The following is a 25,209-nucleotide window of genomic DNA, read 5'->3' as shown; positions in this document are numbered from 1 at the left end:
TCCAGGTGTTTCCTGAGCTCTTTTTGTTTTCTGATGTGGGGGAGGAGGAGACATTGCGCCCGGCTCTGTTAAAGACCTGTCAGGCAACAGTGTAAGCAAAACGACAAGCTCTTGTATCTGGGGAAATCAGTCTGTAGCCTACAGCCCAGTTTCAACACCTGCCTGCCTGAAACCTACAAGGGGGAGGAGGGGGGAGGGAGGGAGGAGAGAGAATTAATTCAAGTTGTGGCTTCAGCGTTTCTCATTCGTTTCAGCTGCCGAGGACACCAAAGTTCAATTTACCACAAATCCGGTCTCATTAATGTGTCAGGGAGGAGAGACGCAGAGGCCAAACACATCATCATGCGCACTGTATAAATTAAAGCAGTAATGGTTAGACTGTGATCATCCCAGGACCACCAATGTCCCCCCAGAATCACAGTGAAAATGACAAGAGGGAAATGCTGAAGAGCAGGTTTCTTTGAAGTTTCAACCACATGCTCCCTTTTCAGTCTGTTAAAGACAAAGCCATCTCCCCCCCTTTTTAAATTTTTATTTATACTTTTCAGATATATACATTTCACTGATTTTACAATCATTTTTACATTTAAAACTTTAAAACTTTCCCCCTCTTTCTGCAGTTCCTTCAGTTTATTTTTAATATCCAAATTAACTTACTCATTTATTTATCTTCTTTCAATATATGCTCTTGTGTAACTGCAGGGTATTACAATAACCCTGCCAGTGTTTTTAGATGTTTACAATTTATCTGTAAATATTCAATAAAACCATATAAAAAGTTTGTTATCTTGATTTCTTATTCTTCCGGTAAGTTTCGCCATTTCTGCATATTCCATAAGTTTTTGAATCCATTCTTCCTTTGCTGGGACTTCTTCTTCTTTTCATTTTTGGGCAAGTAGCGTTCTTGCCACTGTAGTCGCATACATGAATAAGTTTCTATACAATTTAGGTAGTCCTAACCTTATAATTCCCAAGAGAAAGGCTTCTGGTTTGTTTTGCAAACATTATTTTAAACATCCTTTTCATTTCATTGTATATCATTTCCCAGTAAGCTTTAACCTTACTACAAGACCACCAAAAACAGAAAGCCATTCTGCCCCTTTAGTGTTGCAAACCCCCAGCTGGGGGTGGGGTGGTGCATGCAGGACTTTTAACTTGGAATCATTTGCGGCATTCTCCTTCATGATAGATGCAATGCTAGGAAATATGGTGTTGCACAAAAAAAAGCAACCAACCCCAGACAATGATATTTTACCTAGATGCAGGAAAGATTAAGGCTGGAAAGATACCGTGCATTTAAAGCACATTTCCCCCAAATAATCCTGGGAACCACGAGGGGTTAATTACAGTTCCTATGACTTTTTGAGGGAAACACTGTGCATTTTGAGGGAAATATATGGTGTGTGTGTGTGTGCGCAGCCTAAGAATCAGGCCCATAATTCAAACGATGGAGCCAAGGACATAATGCCATCCAATGGACTTGGATGTGTAATCAGGACTGGTTCTATCATTAGGTAGCGTGAGGTGGTTGCCTCAGGTGGCAGATACTGGGGGGCAAGGGGTGGTGGTAAGATGCTGGAGGACAGAGCTATGACCCAGACACAGTCTTTAGCATATGTGCCACCAGGGTGCACTCTGGAAAAAGAAGAAGGAATAGTGTTGCTTATGCAATACCTGTTTACTTGTTTAGTTTGGAATACTCATTCAACAAATTATTCCACATACCCCTAAGAACGCTTAATTTCTGTTTCTGCCCTGTTACATTCTTGGCCTTGATGACATGTTATAGCAATGGGCTACATAATGCAAAAAAAAAAAAAAAAAGTCTAGAAGGCTGTTCAATGTAACTACCACCACACTGCTTTCTCGTTCAACACTGAAAATCTACATGGAATTTCCAGTTGGAGTCAATAGGCTGGTTAATGTGCATCTCTGTTAAGGAACCAGTTGCATCATAGAAATAACTACTTTTTAAAGGCTCGGTTATGCAAACAGATAATAGTAAAACCAATTTCTCTCTCCGATTCTTACATGTACACAGAGTGGCATGCCTTTTCCAGTGGTGTGGTAATTTCATGTTGCTGAAGAGGCACGTATGTGAGCATCTCAGTCATGTGGTTAAGCCTGATCTTTTGGTTCTTTCCCATGCACTCCGTGGCCTAGAATCTGCTCATGCAACTACTGAGAGGGAAAGATCCCTGGTTGTCCATGCCTATGTGGTTCTGATTTTTCATATGCTCCTCAGCACTGCGGGGCCTCACCATTGGGGAAGTGGCTCTCACTAGTAGGCCAAAACATGCCTGACTTTACGCTTGCATCCCTCTCCCTTTACAGGGCACAGAAGATATCCTCTGTAAGACTAGGTCTGGATAGAGGCTTCCTAATATGACAATAAATCGGAATGATGTGTTGCATGTAGCACACAGCCAGAGACTTTTCAGTCTGAAGAACTTGGCATTATCTTAATTTCATTGTCAACCTATTTCCTTTTGCATAGAGCTGCAGGAATGGAGACTACAAAGCTAAGGCTGTGGGTGGGACCCCTTAAATATCCAAGTTCCCTTTTAAAAAATTTATTTTTTATTTTTTTAAAAAAGGAATGTAAGCAACATTTTCTGTCACACTTCCTGACTCTATGGGACTTCCCAGTAAAGAACAATGAGAGGCCAAAGGCGCCATCCTGGTTAGGCCTGAGAGGCAAAACGACTCTGAGTAGAAACACACACCCTCCACTTGCTTGCAAAAGAAGGATAGATACTCTCCCAAGAAGTATTTGAACCACTGAGTGAAGGAAAATAAAACGATATGAGGCTAGGGTAGGTGTGAAGTGTTGCCAGTGGATACCTCAGCAGAATATTTATTTGCCAATCTTCTGCCTCAACCCCCAAGCATCAGATATGAATGTCAAAACCTTGTTTCAATTGCTAGTTTGTGGCTCATGGCTCGCTTACAGTTTTGTATGTGAAAAGTGCCTTTCCTTTAAGTAACCACAGGGGTTCAGCAATGGGGAATGGGGGGAGCTACTTGTTTGAAAGGGTGCTTCTCCCTACACTTCCATTCTGCAATTGCCAGTGAAAAGAGCCAAGAGCCATTGTGTACTCCAGATTCAAGACGACCGCTGTGGCTTAATTTACCTGGAAAAAATGTTTACCCAAAGGGCACAAGCAGCAAACATCCCCATAACAGGAACGGGCAATATAAAATGTGATTAAACTGTACTGCAGAACTGTTGAAATCTCAGGTAAGTAGGGCACTGAAAGCATTATGTGATTCAGTTTGGACTCATCGTGACCAAGTTTGACCCTCCTCCTCTTGGTGTTATTGCTCGCCCTTTGAAACCTGCACAGTGCTTATTTGCTGGTTACGCAAGGAATGTATTCACCACCGACAGAGGCAAAACATCACACTCAGATATAAAAGGAACCTGCAGATTTCATCATTTTATTACAAGCCTCGCAGTCTGGAGATTGAAGAAAGCTTGATGAAATGGTGAGATTTGTGATGAACACATGAGAGCTTACAGTCCTGGACAGAATAAGTAGCACTGCAGCTTAGACAGCTGGTATGCACAGGCTGCTGCTGCTGCCCATTGTGCTGACTGCATTGTCTCATTGTGTCCTCTGGTTCTTTGTCTGGCTTGTTGCACTCAGCAGTTGTCTCACATTTAACATCAAAGCCCTGGGGTAAGTAGGGTCCGTCTTCTTGCTCTGCAATTGTACAGAGCCTGGCACTGGATGGCCACAGCTCATTCACAGGTCCCTACTGAAGTTTTAACTTTCTTGAATGTATATGGACACACAAAGACAAAGACACATACTCTGTGTAGGTGAGTGCTTGTTCAGGTCACTTAATATGTATTCACAGTGCTTTTCTTTTCTCATTTTGATTCAAGAAAATCACCATTTTATAGTTCAAATCGGGGAAAATAAATACAGTAAATGGACAAAAGTACAGAGATTCACAAAATGTTTAGGGATATGCATACCCCCGCGTCCCCCCACTGAAAAAAAAGCACTGTATATTCAGCTGCAATTAGTACAGCTAAGGTGTATGGCCCATGGAGCTCAATGAGACTTGAAATGGAATACGCATAGGATTGCTCTGTTAGTCTGCAATCCTAGACATGTCTACTCAGAAGTGCTATTGAATTCAATAGACAAGCAGGGTTGGGATTTCAGCCTTAGTCAGCACATGTTTACCTTTGTTAATCACAATCCGACCAGTAAAAGGGGTTTTTCTACCCTGTCATTGTTATGGGTTAAGTGATTGCGCAAATACACGGCCAGAGCTGGCAGTTCTTTTAGATGAGTTATATTAAAATACCTATGTCTCAATGTTTATACCTTAATTATTATACCTCTTAAATAAATCATATTAAGGGAGGCTTACAGATATATCTCTCTGTTTGTACAGAAACACACCCCCTATAAATCTGTATCACATCAAATTTAAAGAAACAGGAAAACAAATGCAAACAGCAGTAACACACACAACAACAACAGCATCAGCATCATCATCATCATAAAAAAGTACCAGCAGGCAGCAAACTCAAAAACAAATAATCCTGAAAAAAACACCCATCTCAGAATAAAATGGCAATAAGAGCCACTTTAAAAAGGGGCTAAACAAACCTCCTTTGAGAAACTGACATGAACATGGAGGCAACAAATTATATATGAGAAAGGCAGCTCTGCGTATTATCTGCTCCTAATGCAATGGCTGCTTGCGCATACATAGATCTGTGCTGGCAATCTTCCAGAACGAAAAGCACATGGGCAAGGTTGCTCCCGGACGCGGACAGATGGGCTCACATGGGAGCGACCCTCGGCTTGCTTATTATATTCTCCCGGGTTTTGTGACAGCAGCAGCCTTTCCTCCCTGCCTCCCCCCGCGACTCCGTTCCCAGTGCCATCCCTCAGCGAAGTGTTTGGCTGCTGTCTGCACCATTCTCATTTATGACCTGTTGTGGGATAAAAAGAGGCTTGTTCACTGCGACACGCAACTGGTGTGGGGGCAACTGTTGCCATCTGTCTAGTGGGGGAGCTTAGTGGGCTGGGAAGGGGAGGTGGCCTTGTTGTTTTGTTTCTTCTTTCATGCATCACTAAGCTGCACCTTTTGTCTTTTGGGGAGGCGGGGGGAGGGGGGGAACAGGCTGAGGGAGCTTGGGAGCAAAGTGGCCTCCTTTTATTTGTTCATTACACAGGTCAGGGCAGAGCTCACTCACATCTTCAGGATTTGCATGTTGATTTCTGTTCACAGAATTTTTTCTCTGGCCTTGTGCAACTTAATAGCCCAAACTGAACCCCACTTTCTTTCCTGGTCCCCACCATCACCAATGCTCCCCTTCTTTCCCATCATAGGCCCTTTGGACTAGAAGGAGTTAGTGAGACATCTTGGTTCCAAGGCTAGGTGGGTGAAAGGGACTCTTTAACTTCCTATTTTTAAAAACTTAAAGAGAGAGGTACGTTGGGTTTATTCATTGCTCTTCATGATTCTCTCTCTCTCTCTCTCTCTCTCTCTCTCTCTCTCTGTGTGTGTGTGTGTGTGTGTGTCCAAGTAGTGAGAAAAATTAGTCTGAGTACAACACACTGGAATATTTCACATTAATGATTTCATTTCACCATCACAAAATCTTTTTGAGGTCAGAGGTATTTTATTCACATTTTACAGAGAAGGGAGTATGACTTGTCCAAGACTACCTAGGCCAAGGGTAGGGAACATCGGCCTCAGCTAGCATGGCAAATCGCCTCAGATAATGGGAATTGCAGTCCAACAACATTTTGATGGCCACAGGTTCCCCATCCCTGGCCTAAATAGTTTGTGGCTGACTAGCTAATTTGCTACACCACAACCTTCTTCTAACTCTTTCCCTGCATACCCTCCAATATTTTTCCAATGAAAATAGGGACATCCCGTTCCATAATGATAATTTTACTATTTATACCTCACACATCTTACTGGGTTGCCCCAGCCACTCTGGCCAGCTTCCAACATATATAAAAATATAACTGTCAGGGGTTTAGGAGCAGAGGCACGGGCAAGGGAGGAAACAGAGAGCGAAGGGGAGGAGGCAGAAGAAAAGATGAGTGATGACGACGACCCGAGATCTCCTAGTCTTTCCAGTGAATCAGAGGATTCACAGAAAGGAGCACCAGTGGCCAGGGCAAGGGGGGAGTCTAGGGGGGCACCCCAGGAAGATAGAGCCAGAGGGGACTCAGAGGGGAGCAGCTGGAAATCGGGACCAGCGTCACCGCCAGGAAGCAGGGAAGAGGAAAGGAGCCAGGGGGGAAGCGCTGGCAGCTCACCACAGGAGGGAGGGCATGAGTCAGGAGTGGCCACACCTCCATCGGGGAGCGAAGAAACGGTTAAGAGGAAAGTGGAAGGTTGGGCGCGCGCGCCAAGTTCAAATGCAGAGGAAGGCGGCGCAGTAAGCAGCCCCGAAAGGGAACCAGGTCCTAAAGCCCGGCGCAAGGAGGCAGGAGGGTCCGGGTCAGCGTCAGAAGAATCCCGGAAGGAAGAAGCCCCGGGGGGTAGAGGGACCCAGAGGAGGACAGTCAGGCGGAAAAGGTGGAGCAAGGCTAGGATATTAAGTTGGTGCACACGGGGCGGAGACTCAGACGGAGCTTCGCCGATCTAGCTACTAGACGTAGAGTTGCGCGCAGCAGCGTGAGAATGGAAACTGTAATTCAATAAAGACTTTTACTTAATGATCGCTGGCTAGCGTGATCCTCTGTGAGCTAGGATCTTCAAGCAGCTCTGACAGTAAGCTCCGTCTCACGATTGTGGGCATCTACAGCCTCGAGGAGGGGAGAGAAACAGGTGCCTACTAGCGAGCTCACGAACGGCAGACGACATGACGGCTGAGCAGCAGATAGAGGAACTCAGAAAAGCAGTGGCACAACTGAATGCCGAGGCTCTCGCATCCAGGAAGAGAGAGGAGGAAGCAGCTGCCGCCTGCAGGGATCTCCAGGTCAGGTTAGACGTGCTGACAAAGCAGACACCCCGGCAGGAGGGAATTGGGTTGGCGAGACGGACAGGCGGGCTGGTCTCTCACTTCAATGGGAACCTGCAACAGTATCCCAACTTTAGAGCCGACGTACTGTGCGCACTGCAACTGCTGCATAAAGACTTTAGAGATGAGCAAGAGAGAGTGGGATTCATCATGTCCCATTTGCATGGGGATGCTAGAGCATGGCTACGCAATTTATGGAGAGATAAGGATCCGGCGCTCCAGAATGCAGATGCCTTTATTAAAGCGATGGATGGGTGTTTTTTATCAAGTATTGACGTGGATCTTGCACGGAAGGAGGTGCATGGGCTTAGACAAGGGAGGGCCAGCATCAGGCAGTATCATGCCCGCTTTTTCGCATTGGTCAGTGCCCTGGAATGGGACAGAGATTCGGCTCCTGTAAGAGACCTCTTTTGGGAGGGGCTGCACAACTCGATTAAAGATGAGATCGCGAGGGGGGAGAGACCCCGAACCACCCAGGAGGTCGTTCAGAGGGCACTGGCAGTGGGGGTGAGGCTGGAAGGACGTCCGTGGAGCAGGGACGAAGGGCGTGGAGGGCGCGAACCAGCCAGGGGCCCCTCCTTCCTTCCCAGAGAAGCAGCGCGGGCGCAATCCACGCCTCCGCCAGGAGGAGGAGCGGAACCTATGGAGGTTGGAGGTGCAAGGGCTCAGTCAGCAACCAGAGCCCTAGCACCGGCAGCAGTGAAAGCGAAGCCTCCTAGAGGGAACAGGAAGTGTTACGTCTGTGAGGAGCCAGGGCATATGGCAAAAGAGTGTCCCCAGAGGCTCCACAAGCTTACTGCAGCCTCGGCAATGGTGACTGCAGCAACGCAGCAAGGGGGACCACAGCAGGGAAACGACGCAGTCTGGCTGGAGGAAGAGGCCCTGGGGCCCAGCCAGACGTGTTAGTGACGCAGTCCCCAGAGGTTTTACAGCCCGTGAACCCCCTCCCGCCCAAACCAGTGGTGAGGCTCACCGCATCTCTCCAGCTGCCCAATGGAATCACCACTGACGTGCCAATCACTATTGACTCAGGAAGCAATGCGGACTTTATAGGGCAGGACTTTGTCGACCGGCACGCTATACAGTTGCTGCCTGCCACGCTGCCCCTGCAGGTTGTCACGGTGGATGGCAGGGAGTTGCTAGGGGGGCAAGTGGTGAAGCAGACGCCGCCCATGGCGATGCGACTTGGAAATCACAAAGAAATCATCAGCTTCAATGTCACTCAACTATCGGATACGCCCATTGTATTGGGAATGAGTTGGCTGGACAAGCACAGCCCAACGCTGGCTTGGTACCAGAGGCAGCTGATCTTCGGCTCTTCCTTTTGTGCTGAACACTGCATCGTGCCCCGGCAGGAAGGAGAGGAAGAGGAGTCACAGCTGCTGCTAGGCACGCTGCAAGCGATTCCCCACAAGTACGCAGAATTTTTGGAAGTTTTCTGCGAGAAGGAGGCAGACAGGCTACCCCCTCACAGACCATATGACTGCAAGATTGACCTGCTGCCGGGGGTGGCGCTGCCTAAGGGGAAACTGTATTCCATGTCAGAGGACGAGCTGCAGGAACTCAAACAGTTCATAGATCATAATTTGGAGCGTGGTTTCATCCGAGAGTCCAAGGCAGCGGGGGGCAGTCCAGTATTCTTTGTTAAAAAGCGAGACACGCCCCAAAAAAGACTGGTCGTGGACTATCGCATTTTAAACAATGGGACCAAGCCGTCGGACTTCCCCATGCCCCGAATCGACGACCTCCTGGCGAAGGTGCGGAAGGGAAAAGTGTTCACCAAGTTAGACCTGCGAGGGGCGTACAACCTCATTCGCATGCGGGAGGGAGATGAGTGGAAGACGGCCATGTTCACGCCACTGGGTACCTACGAATACAGAGTTATGCCCTTTGGATTGCAAAATGGCTCCCACGTTTTTCAAGCTTTCATGCATCACGTGTTGGCAGGACTTCTCTACAAGACGTGCGTCTGTTTCTTAGATGACATCCTGATCTTTTCGGAATCGCAGCAGGAGCATGACAGACACGTCAAGGAAGTGCTGACCAGACTAAAGCAACATAGGCTCTACGCCAAGCTGGAGAAGTGCCAATTTGACGTGACGGAGGTGGATTTTCTGGGCTACAAGTTGTCTGACAAGGGGCTCGCCATGGACAGCGCCAAGGTTCGCGCGGTATTGGATTGGAAGAGTCCACGCAACCGGAAGGAGGTCCAAAGGTTTGTCGGCTTTGCGAACTTCTATCGCAAGTTTATCAAGGGCTTCGCTATGCAGACAGCGGCCATCACAGACACGCTTAGCTCCAAGAAAAAGAAGTTCGTTTGGACAGAGGAGGCGGAGCAGTCCTTTCAGGCACTCAAGCGTCTCTTCGCGTCGGAAGAGCAGCTGCTTCACGTCAACCCCAGCAGGCCGATGAGGGTGGAGACAGACGCCTCGGACAGAGCCGTGGGGGCGGTCCTGCTGCAAAAGGACCAGCAGGGGGTGTGGCGACCGGCAGCGTTTTACTCCAGGAAGCTCAGCAAGTCCGAGCAGAACTACACCATCTGGGACAGGGAGTTGCTGGCCATTCATGCAGCGTTTAAAGCGTGGAGGCACTTCCTGATCGGCGCCAAGCACACGGTGCAGGTTTGCACGGACCACAAGAATCTGGAGCACTGGCGCACGGCACAGTTCCTAAACCAGAGGCAGATACGTTGGGCTGAGTTTTTTGCGAACTTCGACTTCCGCATAGAGTATGTCCCGGGGGACACTAACATCATGGCGGACGCCCTCTCCCGTAAGCCACAGTATCTGGAGGACGCAACGCCAGCGGCCGTCATGCACATCTTCGCACCAACAGTATGGGCGTGCGCCGCGGCCACCGTGGACCTGGAGGCGGTGCGACGAGCGTTGCAGGATGACTCCTTCGCGCAAGCAAAGATGGCAGAGGTGCAAAGGGGCACGGCTGCGGCCGACGGTTTCCAGCTACGAGATGGATTGCTCATCCGTAAAGGGGCCATCTACGTGCCGGGAGACGACCTTCGCGCCAAGGTGCTGCAGCAGCTGCACGACGCGCCCACGGCCGGGCACTTTGGCAAGGAGAAGACGGTGGAATTAGTAGCCAGGGATTTCTGGTGGTCTGGAATGAGAGGGGAGGTCGCAGACTACGTGGCGAGGTGTGACACCTGCCAGAGGGCCAAACCAGTGCACAAACCGCCGGCCGGACTGTTGGAACCGCTGCAAACTCCGGTCGAACCTTGGGAAAGGGTGGCCCTGGACTTTGTCACGGATCTGCCCAGCTCGAGGGGCAAGACGGCAGTGCTGGTGGTGGTGGACCTGTTTTCCAAGATGGCGCATTTCATTCCGTGTGCTAAGGTGGCCACGGCGGAGCAAACCGCCAAACTGTTCATAGACCACGTGTTCAAGGTTCACGGTCTGCCACGGTCTATTCTGTCCGACCGGGGGCGGCAGTTCATCTCGAATTTCTGGCAGAAGCTGATGGGCTTCCTGAACGTCAAGATCAACCTGGCGTCGGCGAGACACCCGCAGACCAACGGGCAAGCGGAGCGGGTCAATGCCATCATGCAGCAGTACCTGAGATGTTATGCAAATCAACAGCCTGCGACATGGGTGGATTACCTGCCGCTTGCCGAGTTCGCCTACAACAACACGAAGCACGTGTCCACGGGGGTCACGCCGTTCTTCGCCAACAACGGGAGGCACCCCAGAACCTTCCCGGGACTGGAAAGAATGGGAGAGGGGGAGCCGCAGACAGCAGATGCGTTCGCGTCGGAGCTGCAGGAAGTCCACGATCAGCTGAGGCGCCACCTGGAGCTGGCCAAGCACGCATACAAGGTACAAGCGGACAAGCACAGAAGGGTTGGCGAAGAGCTCCACGTGGGAGACTGGGTTTGGTTAGCAGCCCACGCAGTGCCGGCCAGGTCGTTGGCCAAGAAGAAACTAGGGCATAAACAACTGGGGCCCTACCAAGTCGAAGAGCAGGTCAACCCGGTAGCGTTCAGACTGGCACTTCCGGAGGGTTCCAGAATGCATCCGGTATTCCACAGATCGGTGCTCACTCCCTACAAGGCACCGCACAGGTTCCAGGAACCCGGAACGGCGCCGAGTCCGGTCAGAGACAGAACAGGGCACGCGGGAGTGGCACAGAAGGAGCGCATCAACGAAGTCACGGAGATTTTGGACTCCAGATGGGGGGAAGAGGGGGTAGAATACTTTCTCGCCAAGGAGGGCACCCCGGCCAGTGCGAACAGCTGGGTGCCGGGCTACGCCTTGGACGAACCTCTCCTCAAAGACGAGTTTCATGCCCTCTTCCCCCATAGACCTATGCCAGCAGACTTTTTCGACGACTGGCTTTTCACGCCCACGCTTTCGGCCAGCACTTTCCGGGGGTTCGACTCGGACGAGGACCCGACACAAGACGTCCGTTCCCCGGAGGGGTCACCCTCGGGATCTGCATCAGAACCCTCGTATTGGTGGGACGATAGACCAGAGGAGCAGTTCCGCAGACGGTGGCTGGAAGGCCCAGGACGAGCAACACCGCCAGGAGGAAGTGAGGGAGAGACGGACATGGACGTTTTCGGGGACGACCCTGGTTTCGAGCACGGCGGCACAGAGATGGAAGCGGAGGTGACCGTTGTCGACGAGAGCAGGGAGGAAGACCCGCGAGACTTCAGATGGAGACCCGCCACGGGAAGCGACCGATATCCGACGTTCGTCCCTTTGCAACAGCAGCCCCCAGCTCCAGCACCGGAAGGAGGGGAGGGGGGAATGGGGGGCTTCGAGGGGGGGATGGATGTCAGGGGTTTAGGAGCAGAGGCACGGGCAAGGGAGGAAACAGAGAGCGAAGGGGAGGAGGCAGAAGAAAAGATGAGTGATGACGACGACCCGAGATCTCCTAGTCTTTCCAGTGAATCAGAGGATTCACAGAAAGGAGCACCAGTGGCCAGGGCAAGGGGGGAGTCTAGGGGGGCACCCCAGGAAGATAGAGCCAGAGGGGACTCAGAGGGGAGCAGCTGGAAATCGGGACCAGCGTCACCGCCAGGAAGCAGGGAAGAGGAAAGGAGCCAGGGGGGAAGCGCTGGCAGCTCACCACAGGAGGGAGGGCATGAGTCAGGAGTGGCCACACCTCCATCGGGGAGCGAAGAAACGGTTAAGAGGAAAGTGGAAGGTTGGGCGCGCGCGCCAAGTTCAAATGCAGAGGAAGGCGGCGCAGTAAGCAGCCCCGAAAGGGAACCAGGTCCTAAAGCCCGGCGCAAGGAGGCAGGAGGGTCCGGGTCAGCGTCAGAAGAATCCCGGAAGGAAGAAGCCCCGGGGGGTAGAGGGACCCAGAGGAGGACAGTCAGGCGGAAAAGGTGGAGCAAGGCTAGGATATTAAGTTGGTGCACACGGGGCGGAGACTCAGACGGAGCTTCGCCGATCTAGCTACTAGACGTAGAGTTGCGCGCAGCAGCGTGAGAATGGAAACTGTAATTCAATAAAGACTTTTACTTAATGATCGCTGGCTAGCGTGATCCTCTGTGAGCTAGGATCTTCAAGCAGCTCTGACAATAACAAAACATTAAGCATTAAAAAACACTTCTCTCTACAGGATTGCCTTCAGACGGCTTGGGGTTCGGACAACTCCATACCCTCCAACATTTCTCCAATGAAAATAGGGACTTCCTAAGGAAAAGCGGGACATTCCAGGATTAAAACAGAAACTGGGATGGTTTCTCTAAATCAGGGTCATCTCTGGAAAATAGGGACACTTGGAGGGTCTGTCCCTGTTTAGTTGAATGTAAAAGGAATGGAATGGGGGGAATTCAACTCAGCTCCCTTTTCAGTAAAAGGCTCTGAGCGTGGATTGCAACAAGTTGTTCTAAAATCACCAAATCATTTTGACAGTAGGGCTTTGGTGGTGCATTCATGAAACATCATAAATTGGAGGTTACAGTATGTGTATGCAACAGAGGACAGAAGGATGGATTGCTCAAGTTTCACCACCTCTCTTCCCTGTAGGAGGGGTAAACTGGCCTCAATGTGATGCTTTGTTGCTCTTATTTGGTATCTGTTTTACATTGTTTAATTTTATCTTACTAGAGTTTGGATGTACTTATTGTGTTCTGTTGTAACCATTTTATTGGAAACAGTCCTGAGATTGCAATGTGATGAGGGGCAGATTATAAATGAGGCAAATAAATGAATACAATAAAAGATACACTCAGCCAGGGAGCAACTGTCATAGAACTGTTATTCTATTATTGTCACTGTAGATATATAGTTTAGTGATTTGTATGTCCTAAATTCTACAAGCAGAAATAGAATAGGAGGCGGTTAGACAGAGACAGGCAATGGGAAGCTAGTGAGAGATGTATCACTAGACTAAGTAACTAGCCTAAGAAAGGACACGCAGCTGAAATAAACACATATAGCTGCCCTGTTTTACTTTTGCCTCCCCATCCTCTGTTGTTTCCACTGTATCTAATTTTCATTTGTAAGCTCCTCTGAGCAGGTTACCTTATACTCTGCAAAGCACTAGATGCTCTGATGGTGCTGCACAAAACAATAATAAATACTTTAGGATACAAGACTGGTTTGAGACAGTTTGATGTAGTCCCAGACTACACACAGAGTCCTCTTATGTTGGACAAAATATGAAATTGTAATATGTTAACATCTCTTGTCTTTATTTTCACACAGACACGGTACCAGGTTGGTCTATCTGGGGAGAGCATTCCACATCCAGAGTGCCACCCCCTCTCACTATAGCATGGGCATAGCCAGGAATTTTTTTTGGGGGGGGGGGTGCAGAACTGACGTGATTGGTCAGTTAGTTAAGTATTCCTATTGTTTTACTTGATCCAGGGGACCAGCTGCCCCTCTCTGCCCCCAGTGGCTACGCCCATGCACTATAGTTTTTTTTATTTCATAGTCTTTCAGGTATCCTAGTCCCAAGCCATTATGAACTTTAAAACCAGCACCTTGAATATGGAACCTGAAAATGGACTGGTAGCCATTGCAGCTGACAGAGAACTGGTGTGAAATGACCCAAGTCCTAGTTAACAATATTTTGGAGATAACTATAGGAACCTTCTTCAGCTGCGGGTCTCCAGATGTTGCTGGACTACAACTCCCAGAATCCCTGGTCATTTGCTGAGGTGGTTGGGGATGATGAGAGTTGTGGTCCAACAACATATGAGGACCTGAGTTTGAAGAACTCTGAACCAGGAGCAGCTGGAAGGAAGGGGCAGTGGCACACACCTGGCCTCCTTGCACCAGCATCACTGTGGCTTGCTAAAAAGAAGAGGGGCACAGGTAAGTTGACAAAGAGGTTAGTGCACTGCAGATGCACTGGTGGGAGCAAGATGACACTCTCCCCGGTGCATCCACACATCCCTGACCTCCCTGCTGCTTTGCCCATCTCCCTCTTGGTAAGTCATAGTGATGCAAGTACAAGAAGGCGGGGTTGGGCTACTTCCTATCCCCACCAGCTGCTCCTGTGCCAAAATCTGGGCTGGGTATTTTCAGAGGCAATCCCAGGAACACACACTGCAGTAATCTAGAATTATAGTCCCTCCCAGCTGATTTTCACCACACGATGGCTGGAAAAGTCAATGCGGATTAAGGAAAAAGCTGTTTTGAATCCTTTCTTAATCGAAAAACAAGTCAATGCAATTGAAGGAAAGATTATTTTGATTTAATCCTGATTTTTTTTTCTTTCTGTTTTAGGCTTCTACAGTAGCTATAGATGCTAGAGAATGCCAGTGTTCTAGATAAATAGGCCTGCTGGAGTTTATGGCCAGAACTACAACTAGGCCATATTATGCCAGCGAAATGTTCTGTGAGAGAACAGGAACATCTCTGAAATACTTAACCATTGTGGGCACATCGCTACCAATTCATGTCAGGTTCCATAACTTTTGTAAACCCATTGCAGATCTATAGCCCTTTCCAGTTTCCCTTCTCTTCCCTAAAACTGTCATGGAGTATTTAGTTCCATGAAACCTGCACCTCTTTTCCTTCTTTGGCATCAATCTAGCATTTTAATAACTCACTGCTGAAGGAATTATGACTGCATGATTTTCCTGTTGTACATTGCAATTATTGCTCCAGAGATTGCTAGAGAAAATCCATCTAATATGCAACCACCTCAATAAAACTCCGTTATGTTCCCAGGCATCTGTAACTGCCAGATAAAAACTGAGATGTTTTCATTTAAGCTAGGGAATGCTGTTATTTTCCTTAGTACATTTCAATTGCATCAATTTGCTACGATGAATTTCTGTGGTAGACAAATGATGCTCCCTGATAGACAGATTTGTGAGACTCAGGTGGCTGTATTTGAGGCTAGTCCTGCTCAAACAGAATGATCACTGTGGGTGGCAAAACAGCAGTGCCACAAGCCCTGTGATACATCTTATTTGAGACATTTATTGTTTTGAGGCTACTTTCAAAGAGGAATATGATATCTTCAAGGACCCTTAAAGTACCAAGAAAATACTAGTCCATATCAAGTTAGTTATTCATAAACAGTAGGAGCAAGAAGCACATATTTATGCCATGATAACATACCTTTCTGACTGTATGTACAAATTGTCAGTGTGCTATGACTGTGTTTACCCCTGCACCATGGGCTCAAGTTGTATATATGTGTAAATAAGCCATATATCATAAAGACATCATAGTCTCTGCTATGCCTCATTTCCAAGTGCCTCGAACCCCTGGAATCTTGCACCACTTGAAGACTGGAGTGGCATGCACCAATATAAATATGCAACTTTATAACACTTAAATGTGTGCTTTTCAGACTTGCTGAGCAAGGTATATTTTGAAACACCCTTTGAAGTAAATTGCTTGTCTGGTTTGCTTACTGCCACACTGTTAATCTCTGCCTCTTGAATTTTACTTTTTAGCCTCTTTGTAAGATTGTTCCATAAACCTACCAACTTCCTTCCTTCCATGCATTTGAGATAACAGGAACTCACCCATGTAAGAAATATCACCAGGTACCATAGGACTGATTTTTGTTGCTGTGCTTTTCTGGTCACCATTCTTTAGTTTGGCTGCATTACATAAAAGAAGATACTTGACTACTAGGCTACCATTATGCAGCATCAGGTATAATAACAGTACAGTTGACTACTAGGCTACCATTATGCAGCATCAGGTATAATAACAGTACAGTTCAGTACATATGTGTTCAATCAGAAGTAAGTCCCACTGAGCTAAGAACTATCCCTCAGAGGCACAACTGAACTAGTGTTTCACACTGGGATATATGCTAAGGGCATGTTGGAGCATGTTAGTTCAATTGTTTTAGGGTGTCAGCAGGTCCAGGCATGCAATGCTGAAAGAGGTCATGAAGCAGCATGTCATGCACCATTCTGGACTAGTTGAGGCTTGCAGGGCATGCCTGATCAGGTCTTATGGGACATGCTGGTTCCAGCAAAGGAATAATACAATACAATACAGTGGTGCCTTGGTTCTCAAATTTAATCCATTCCGGAAGTCAGTTCCTAAACCACAGTGTTCCAAAACCAAGGCATGCTTTCCCATAGAAAGTAATGCAAAATGGATTAATCCATTCCAGACATTTAAAAACAACCCCTAAAACAGCAATTTAACATGAATTTTACTATCTAATGAGACCATTGATCCATAAAATGAAAGCAATAAACAATGTACTGCAGTCACACAATCAGTCAATCAGTAGCTGAACTGGGTTCCACAACAAAAAAGCCGCAAAAATGCAAAATAAATAGCAAAAACAGACAGACCTCAGCGTAACACTCAAAATGGAGCACGTTTGGCTTCCAAAAAAAGTTCATAAACTGGAACACTTGCTTCCGGGTTTGCAGTATTTGGGTTCCAAGTTGTTTGAGTACCAAGGCATTTGAGAACCAAGGTACCACTGTACCATATTTGTATATCCAGCATTTGGACAAATTAGAGCACGCTTGATCATGCCAACTGAAGGGTGAATGTGTTACATCAAGTCTGAGTACGCTAGGAAATCTTACATCTCCATCCTATGAGCTGGTGCATTGGCACAGAAGCTTGTGGGTAAACTACTGTGTGACATGTCAGTCGATGTGACAAAATATCAACACCTGCTTCTCTGAATGTAAAAGAGGCAAATTTGATGGGAGAAGTGTTTGGGTAGTAACATTGCTCCAAGCTGCTGTTGTTCTAGATATTCACACTTATAAACACGTAGCTGAAAACCATGATCTGAACACTGTTGGATTTTGGGGTGTTAACTACAAACCCCATGTTTGATATGCCAATTACTCAGTTTCTGGGGTGCTGCAAAACAACTGCAAAATTGTTTGGCACAGGTTTGGAGAGGATGCCGAAATTGGGGTCCATAGTTAATAGGAACAAAATAACCCTGTAGCCTAAGGAGGAAGGGGGAGGGTGATTTTCAGAGGGAAAGCATCCCCTCTCCCTGCCTCTTCTCTCTTCAAATTGCTTACTCCTAAAGATGCTTTCCCCTACAAGAAGCAGCTGTTGAGTTGTCTATCTGCCCTCAGAGGTTAGAATCAGGAGTCTCAGCAGCAGCACAGTGGCACATCTCAGTTCTAGCACCAAGGCTTGCAGGAGATGGGAAGCTTATGCCAAGCCTAATCTCATGGTTCATGTGTATTCATTGTGGTGTGAATTTGGTACTGCGCACTAAAATCAGTGTCCTGGATACTCCAAATTTCAAATTTAGGGATGGAGATGAGGGGGCATGTCTTGTCCTCAGGATTGCCAGAATTGTTTCGCATTTGTGTGCTTTCAGATAGTCCCTATTGCTGGGTGGGAATCAATTGCATACTGGAAAATTCAAGCTGTGCAGTTAAAACCTATCTGGAGCTCTTGCAAAATGGAATCAGACTCTCCAAAAGATTGGACATTTTGTGGGAAGATAAGTGATAGGGAAAGTGTGGGATGACACTTGCTTGACTCAACAGCCATCTAATTCAGGGACCCTTGCCTCAGAGTGTCTGTAAGTAACCCAATGAGGTCAGGGAATGGGCTGGGTCAAGGGCTCTATATCTTGTGGTACCTTAAAGGGCCACAATTGCTTAGCAACAGCATTGTTTGCAAAACTCTATGGCTGTGCTTTTCTATATGGAGGATCTTTTTGTTTTTTATCATGAGTATAGATGGAGATTAAATGACTCCACCCAACTTGCAATCATAGCAATAATAATAATAATAATAATAATAATAATAATAATAATAATAATAATTTATTATTCATACACCACCCATCTGGGCAGCTTCCAAGAAAATATTAAAAATACAATAAAACATCAGATATTTAAAACTTACTTAAGCATTGGCTGCCTTCAGATATCTTCTAAAAGTCAGATAGTTGTTTATTTCCTTGACATCTGATGGGAGGGCGTTCCACAGGGCGGGTGCCACTACTGAGACGACCCTCTGCCTGGTTCCCTGTAATCTCACTTCTCACAGTGAGGAGACCGCCAGAAGGCTCTCAGAGCTGGACCTCAGTGTCCGGGCAGAATAATGGGGGTGGAGACGCTCCTTCAAGACGTTTAGGGCTTTAAAGGTCAGCACCAATGCTTTTAATTGTGCACAGAAACGTGCTGGGAGCCAGTGTAGGTCTTTCAGGACCGGTGTTACGTGGTCTTGGCAGTCGCTCTCAGTCACCAGTCTTGTTGCCGCATTCTGAATTAGTTGTAGTTTCCGGGTCACCTCAAAGGTAGCCCCACATAGAGTACATTGCCTTCAGTGCAATGATATGCATGTCTACTCAGAGGTAAGACCCAATGAGTTTAATGGTACTTTCTCCTAGGTAAGTATGTATAGAACTGCAGCCTCAGTGGCTGTATCACAAACCACTGCTTGTTCCTCTGCTGATGAAGATGTGAGGGAGAACAGGCATTACAGAATTCTTGTTAATTAAATTGCATTTTGGATTTTATTCAAACTTGCATTTTAATAAAATAATTGGGTGCTGGGCTTCTGCGCACATTTATCCAGAATTTTAGTTGCCCTGTGTTCTCTGGGGCTCATTTCTAGGTCAGTGTGCAAGATTGCAGCACAATCTGGCAACTTGTTTGAATGAGGTAATGTTGTGTTAGAGCAAATGCATGTGTGTGATTCTAGGAAGGTGAGGATGGTTGAAGAAGAAAATAGTTGCCAATGCCGCTCCCAGCAGCCCCTAAACTCCAAGGACAAGAAAATCCAGACACTGCAGACTGAGAGGATGAAAACGAGCTGTAAAGTTTCACAGCAAATTGAAACACAGCCTGGCCTTTATTTGTGGAGTGAGACAGCCAAATAAAACACATGATTTGTGCCTCTAGGCAGGCTTTTTTTATTGGGGAAGGGGATCTGGGGTATGTGTGAAGTCCTGGGTTTGTGTTAGGAAATTATTTCAAAGAGTGTGGAAAGTTTAAAATTCCTCCAGGCTCTGTTTGTACATGGTATATATACTAACTCTATTCTTGGCTCTTTCTGATGGTGAACATTGATCTGCACTAACCTCCTGGAATTTTAGCTGCCCCTTCATAATGGCGATATTCAGAATCTTGTAGCCAGAACATCAGATATGAAGAGCCTAGCCGTCAGCAAGAATTGTCACCAGCAACATCAGCTATTGTCACTTGCATTACATTACAATTAATCACTTTACACTGTAAACTCTACACATCTTCTGAACTCAATGGGTTTTAATTCTGAACAGACATATATATAAGATTTCACTGGTAGGTATTTGTAAAGTCAGCTCATGTTGTGTTAGGTGCATGGCTCATGCTTTATAGGTATCAGATATCTTTTGACTTTCCCTTTAATGCAGGGAGAAGAAGCTTCCATCAGAGCTCCACACTATGCAATGAATTTAGGATATTATGTCTCTGTAGAAATGCCATTATAAGAACCACCACAGCTTTTCAGTGTTGGCATTATATTTTAGATGTCATCCTAACAGGACCATTTACTCCTTGCACAGATGATTTCCCAGATGCAAGATGCCCTCAAACCCATAACTATGTGGGGGAGGGGGAAATGCGATTATATTGACCTCTGGTCCTGCCCCTAGTGTCCACATATATACTGGAAGGTTGAGACAGAGATTATGCTCACTTCCAGATGACTTGTTCATTGAGCATTCATTCTAATTTGTTTATGTGGAGGTTATACAACATTACATCAATCTGTTGTTATCCCACACTTTCCATTTTGCATTTTAGTGACACTTTCCTTACTGCAAAAAATCCAGTTTGGGGGAGAAGTGGACTTGCTGTGCAAGAGCCCTATTGGACTTTAATTATGCAACCTCAGTTTGCTGGTATGTGATTGAATCCCACCCCAAAACAGTCTGAAGCTTGCTATGTGTGTACAAATGTTTGTGCGTCTGTCTCAGCGCAGTATCCCCAACAACATGGAGAGATTCCATATGTGTACATTTTCATGTGTATAGAGGCTGCTCTGAATTTATTTCTGTACCTTTTTTTATCCAAAATCCCAATAACAGTTTTATAGCTGTAGGCTGTAAAGGCAGCAATGAGTGATCTCTTTTTATTGCTCCTTTAAGTCTTGTTTTTCATTGCCATTGTGATCCTGAGCTTGTTAGCCTAAGATCCCAATCCTGATAACAAGCCCTTTCTATGAAAAGAAGGAAGTGCCGCCTGAGCCCTTACGTGTTATGCTAGCTCCAGGCTTGGTCCACCCTTCACACTCAGTGGACCTCTTTAACTTGGAAGTCACAGGGTGTGCCAACCAACAATTCCCTGTTCTTTTGACCTTTTTGGTTGCTCTGTTGAAAGGGAGAATGGTGGAGGTTTTTTTTTAAGTGATTGTGGGTCCCTTGCTGATCTTGGCAAAGGTGTTCTGGCAAATGCCCAAATAGCAAACTCTTCACTCTGATTCTGTATTCTTGTATCCATGCACGCTCAGAAACATGCATTTAGGAAAGGACTGTGGCAAATACTTCTCATGCAGAAAGTTCCAGTTTCAATATCCAGGAAGGACAGAGAGAGATCCATCCCTGTCTCAAATCCTGGTGAGCCAATGCCAGTCAGTGTAGCCAGTACAGAGAGAGATGGACCCGATGATCTGACTCAAATACGGCAGCTTGTTAAGTAGATCCTACAGAGTTCAATGGGATTTACTCCCAATAAGTATGCATAAGGTTGCAGTCTTAGACTGTAATAGTATACACTTAGGGCTCAACCACACTTCCGCTTGTCCTGTGCCTAGTTGGTGGGTCAGGAGAACCCACAGAACAGAATGCAGGGGAAAGAGAAGGGAGACCATTCTATCTGGCAAGCAAAAATGCTTGCACTGACGGAATAACTGGAATAAAGGTAAAGGTACCCCTGCCCGTACGGGCCAGTCGTGTCTGACTCTAGGGTTGCACGCTCATCTCGCTCAAGAGGCCGGGAGCCAGCGCTGTCCGGAGACACTTCCGGGTCACGTGGCCAGCGTGACTAAGCGGCATCTGGCGGGCCAGCACCAGCGCCGCACACAGAAACGCCGTTTACCTTCCTGCTATAAAGTGGTACCTATTTATCTACTTGCACTTGGGGTGCTTTCAAACTGCTAGGTGGGCAGGAGCTGGGACCAGCAAGTCCTAGGCATTGAGGTTTTACCCACAGCGCCACCCGCGTCCCAATAACTGGAATAGCAAGACATTAAACCCCCTTCCTCAGAACGATACCATGTGGAGGTTGGAGAGATCTCCAGTGAACTGGTAGAGGAAGAGGGGCAGCAGTGGAGTTCACCATCTTGGGTGACATCATGTCTTATGTGGGCTCTGGGAGTTATCTGTGCCTCCTATTCAAAATGGGAATATCAGGTGCATGAATAGTGAGAGTCTAGTTTGGCCCTTAGAGCCACCTTCTACAGAAGGTTTCTGCTGGGGACAGGCAAGCCACAGTATTGCATTCCTGTTTGTTTCATTATCAGCAAAACCCAGACCTCAACAAATCAAATCCCTAGATGTATTTGAAAACCACAAGACATGTTTGCATTGGTCATTTGATTTCTATTAATAATCAACGTTCCTGGAAAAACACTCACTAGACGAACACAGGTTAATTATTAAAACTGTATGGCACATAATAGTATATTCAGTGCTACACTGTTAGAAAAAGAAGGGAGTCTGCCCTGGCAACAAGAGAGGTTGACTAATGTACACAAAACTTCATTAATATTACGGACGTGATAGTTGTTGCAGGTATATGATTTGATATGTTTTTGATGGGTGGGAAAAAATCTTGTCGGTGAAAATCATATTCAAAAGTAACAAAAAATAATGATTCTTTATGATTCATGCTGCAATGATATGGTTTTTCTCTTTTTTGTTAACTGCAAAAATAGGAGGGTGGACCTCAGTAAATGAAGCCAGATTGAGAATAGGTACTATAGGAAGGTGTGAGGTGTCCTTTTTCTCCTGAGTCAAGGGCCAGACTGCAATCCTCTCCTTCTTCTCCTTGTGCTGATTCATCAACCTTACAATCTGAGACTAATCACCGCACACAGACAGAGATAGAGAGAGACGTGTGTGCAAACACACACAAGCACCAGACATGGCCAGACAGGAAAAGAATAACTTGTGATTTGCATCACCTCCCCTCTCTCTCCCTCCCCACCTCAACAGCTTGAGGCACCCTGGAGAGAGATGGCCGTTTTAGGAGGCAGAGGAGGTAATATAAACAGGAGGAGAAAGAGAGAGGTACGAGAGGCAGGCACAGACTGGATGAACAAGCAACTAGAAAAGACTGGAGATGTTTTTTAGCTGTGGGGCCTCATTGAACCGCTCTCCACTGCCTTCTCTGCTCTGAGCACTACTTAATATCTGAGGGCTTAGAAGCCTGGCTCAGACACCCTTGTAATTTTTACACTAATCTCCACACTGGCTCTTTTTACTGTCTCCTGTTTTGGTCTTGCCTGCATTAGTGACTCATGGAAACCACCCCACCCCATGCCCCAAAGGCAGCTTGGAGTGTCCTGGCACTAGCTGGCCGGGGATATGGGATAGGATCAGGGACGCGGACTTAGAAAAAATATTGGGGGGGCCCGGGAAAGCTCATGAATAATAATTAAGCTCATGAATATGCAAATAAAGTGGCTCCGGCCCTAAATCGGGCAAGCCACGCCCCCCCAGCCAGCCGATTGGCTGGCTGGGAGGTGTGGCCAGTCGGGATTCCCCTGTTCTCGCGGGATTTCCGGCAGTGCCTTGGCTGGGATTCCCTTGGCCGGGGCTCTCCGATTAGGGCGCGCGGCTGGCTGGCTGGCGAACGAGCAGGTGGGGAGGAGGCGGGGGACGGCGGCGGCGCTCTGGTGGAAGGGCGCCCGCCCGAGATTATTGGGGGGGCTGAGCCCCCCCAAAAAATTTTTTGAGGGGGCTCGAGCCCCCTGAAGCCCCATGGAGTCGGCGCCTATGGATAGGATCAAAGCTCTTTCTCGAGAAGGCGCTGCCAGACACCCTCAGTGAACCCTCAGCTGTTATTTCAGTAGGAATGTCCCTCCTCAGCAATAAAAGATCTATTTCCCAACCTTCTCTCCCCATACCTTCACTTGTGCAGAATGTTAGCACATGAGAGTCAGCAGCTCATAGTCCCAAAAGAGATTTCTGAGTGTATGTGGTAGGAAGGGGCAAATTAAAAGTGCAAGAGGCACTCGGTCTTCTCACCAGCTTGCACTAGGCTTGGGGCAGTTCTTTCCTGGTTCTAAACAAAAACCCTTCCCTCCCTGCCCGGTCTGGGCTTTGGGCAACCTTTCCAAACAATTGCTTTATTGCTCAGAAAATGCATTAAAAGGTAAAGGTAAAGGGACCCCTAACCATTAGGTCCAGTCGTGGCCAACTCTGGGGTTGCGGCGCTCATCTCGCTTTATTGGCTGAGGGAGCTGGCGTACAGCTTCCAGGTCAAGTGGCCAGCATGACTAAGCCACTTCTGGCAAACCAGAGCAATGCACGGAAATGCCGTTTACCTTCCCACCAGAGCGGTACCTATTTATCTACCTGCACTTTAACGTGCTTTCGAACTGCTAGGTTGGCAGGAGCAGAGACCGAGCAACGGGAGCTCACCCCATCGCGGGGATTCGAACCACCAACCTTCTGATCGGCAAGTCCTAGGCTCTGTGGTTTAACCCACAGCGCCACCCACGTCCCTCAGGAAATGCATAGGTGTTGCTCAATTGTTGCAGAATGGTGTTTTTGAAAGCAGCAATTCAGGTGTGGGGAAATATTTTTTTTTCCAGTCGGAAAGGAGAAATGGGTATTTACAGCATATGAAAATATCATTGGTTTCATTGAATTGGCTAGTGTCATGGTTTATTGGTCATAACTGGACCATGCTGATGATGAGTGACACACACACACACACACACACACACACACACACACTGTCCTCTAATGCCCAAGCCATTTTCTGGCTTTGTTTTAAAGGGTATGAGGTTAAACAAGGGATGGGGAACCTGTAGCCCTCCAAATGTTGTGGGACTCCAGATCCACCCAGCCTGCATGGCCAATGGTCAGGGGTGATGGGATATGAAATCCAGCAACATCTGAAAGCCACACAGGTTCCCCATCTCTTGGTTAAACGATGATATTGCAGTCAGACCAGTAAACACAGGGACATGCCGAGGATGCTGAAGGTAGCTGGAAAATATATCCCCTCCCCTTTTGGTTTAAGAAGAGATTGTTTGAAATAGCTGACAGGGCATTTTGTGGAGCTGACATAACATCAAATTGATGAAAGATTTTAGAGAAACTGAAGTTTATCCTGAGGGCTTTTTCACACATTAGAAGTGCCTTTCGCTCGAGCCTCTTGAGCTATTTCTACAAGAGAGAAAGCAGCAGACAAAGGGGGGAAAAAGAAATTATTTTAAATCTAGATTCTAAATTTCTATGTTAGAATTACAACTGTGGGAGATATGTAGTTCACAGGTATATGAATTAGCTACCACTCTGGGTACTTTGAGCAAGCAGTACGTATTGCTATTTATTTTATTATTCCTCCTTTTCCCCCACTTCAGTGGATCAGCTACCTATTGTACATCCGAGTGGACGAGGGGCAACCCTTCGACATAAAAGCCAGAAATATTGTGCTTTCTTTGCACCTCTGCTTGAAACATGGACAAAAGGGCAGGAAGAATGTCTGCCTCCCTCTCTCTCCCTCCCTCCGCCCTCTAAAAGAACAGGCACGGCAGATGTTAGCTGAAGCCCTGTTTCCAAGGGTAACCCTGGAGTGCACACAC

The sequence above is a fragment of the Podarcis liolepis genome (genome assembly GCF_965112155.1).
Source record: "Podarcis liolepis genome assembly, chromosome: 6".
Classification (NCBI taxonomy): Eukaryota; Metazoa; Chordata; class Lepidosauria; order Squamata; family Lacertidae; genus Podarcis; species Podarcis liolepis.
Note: the sequence above shows the minus strand (reverse complement) of the source record.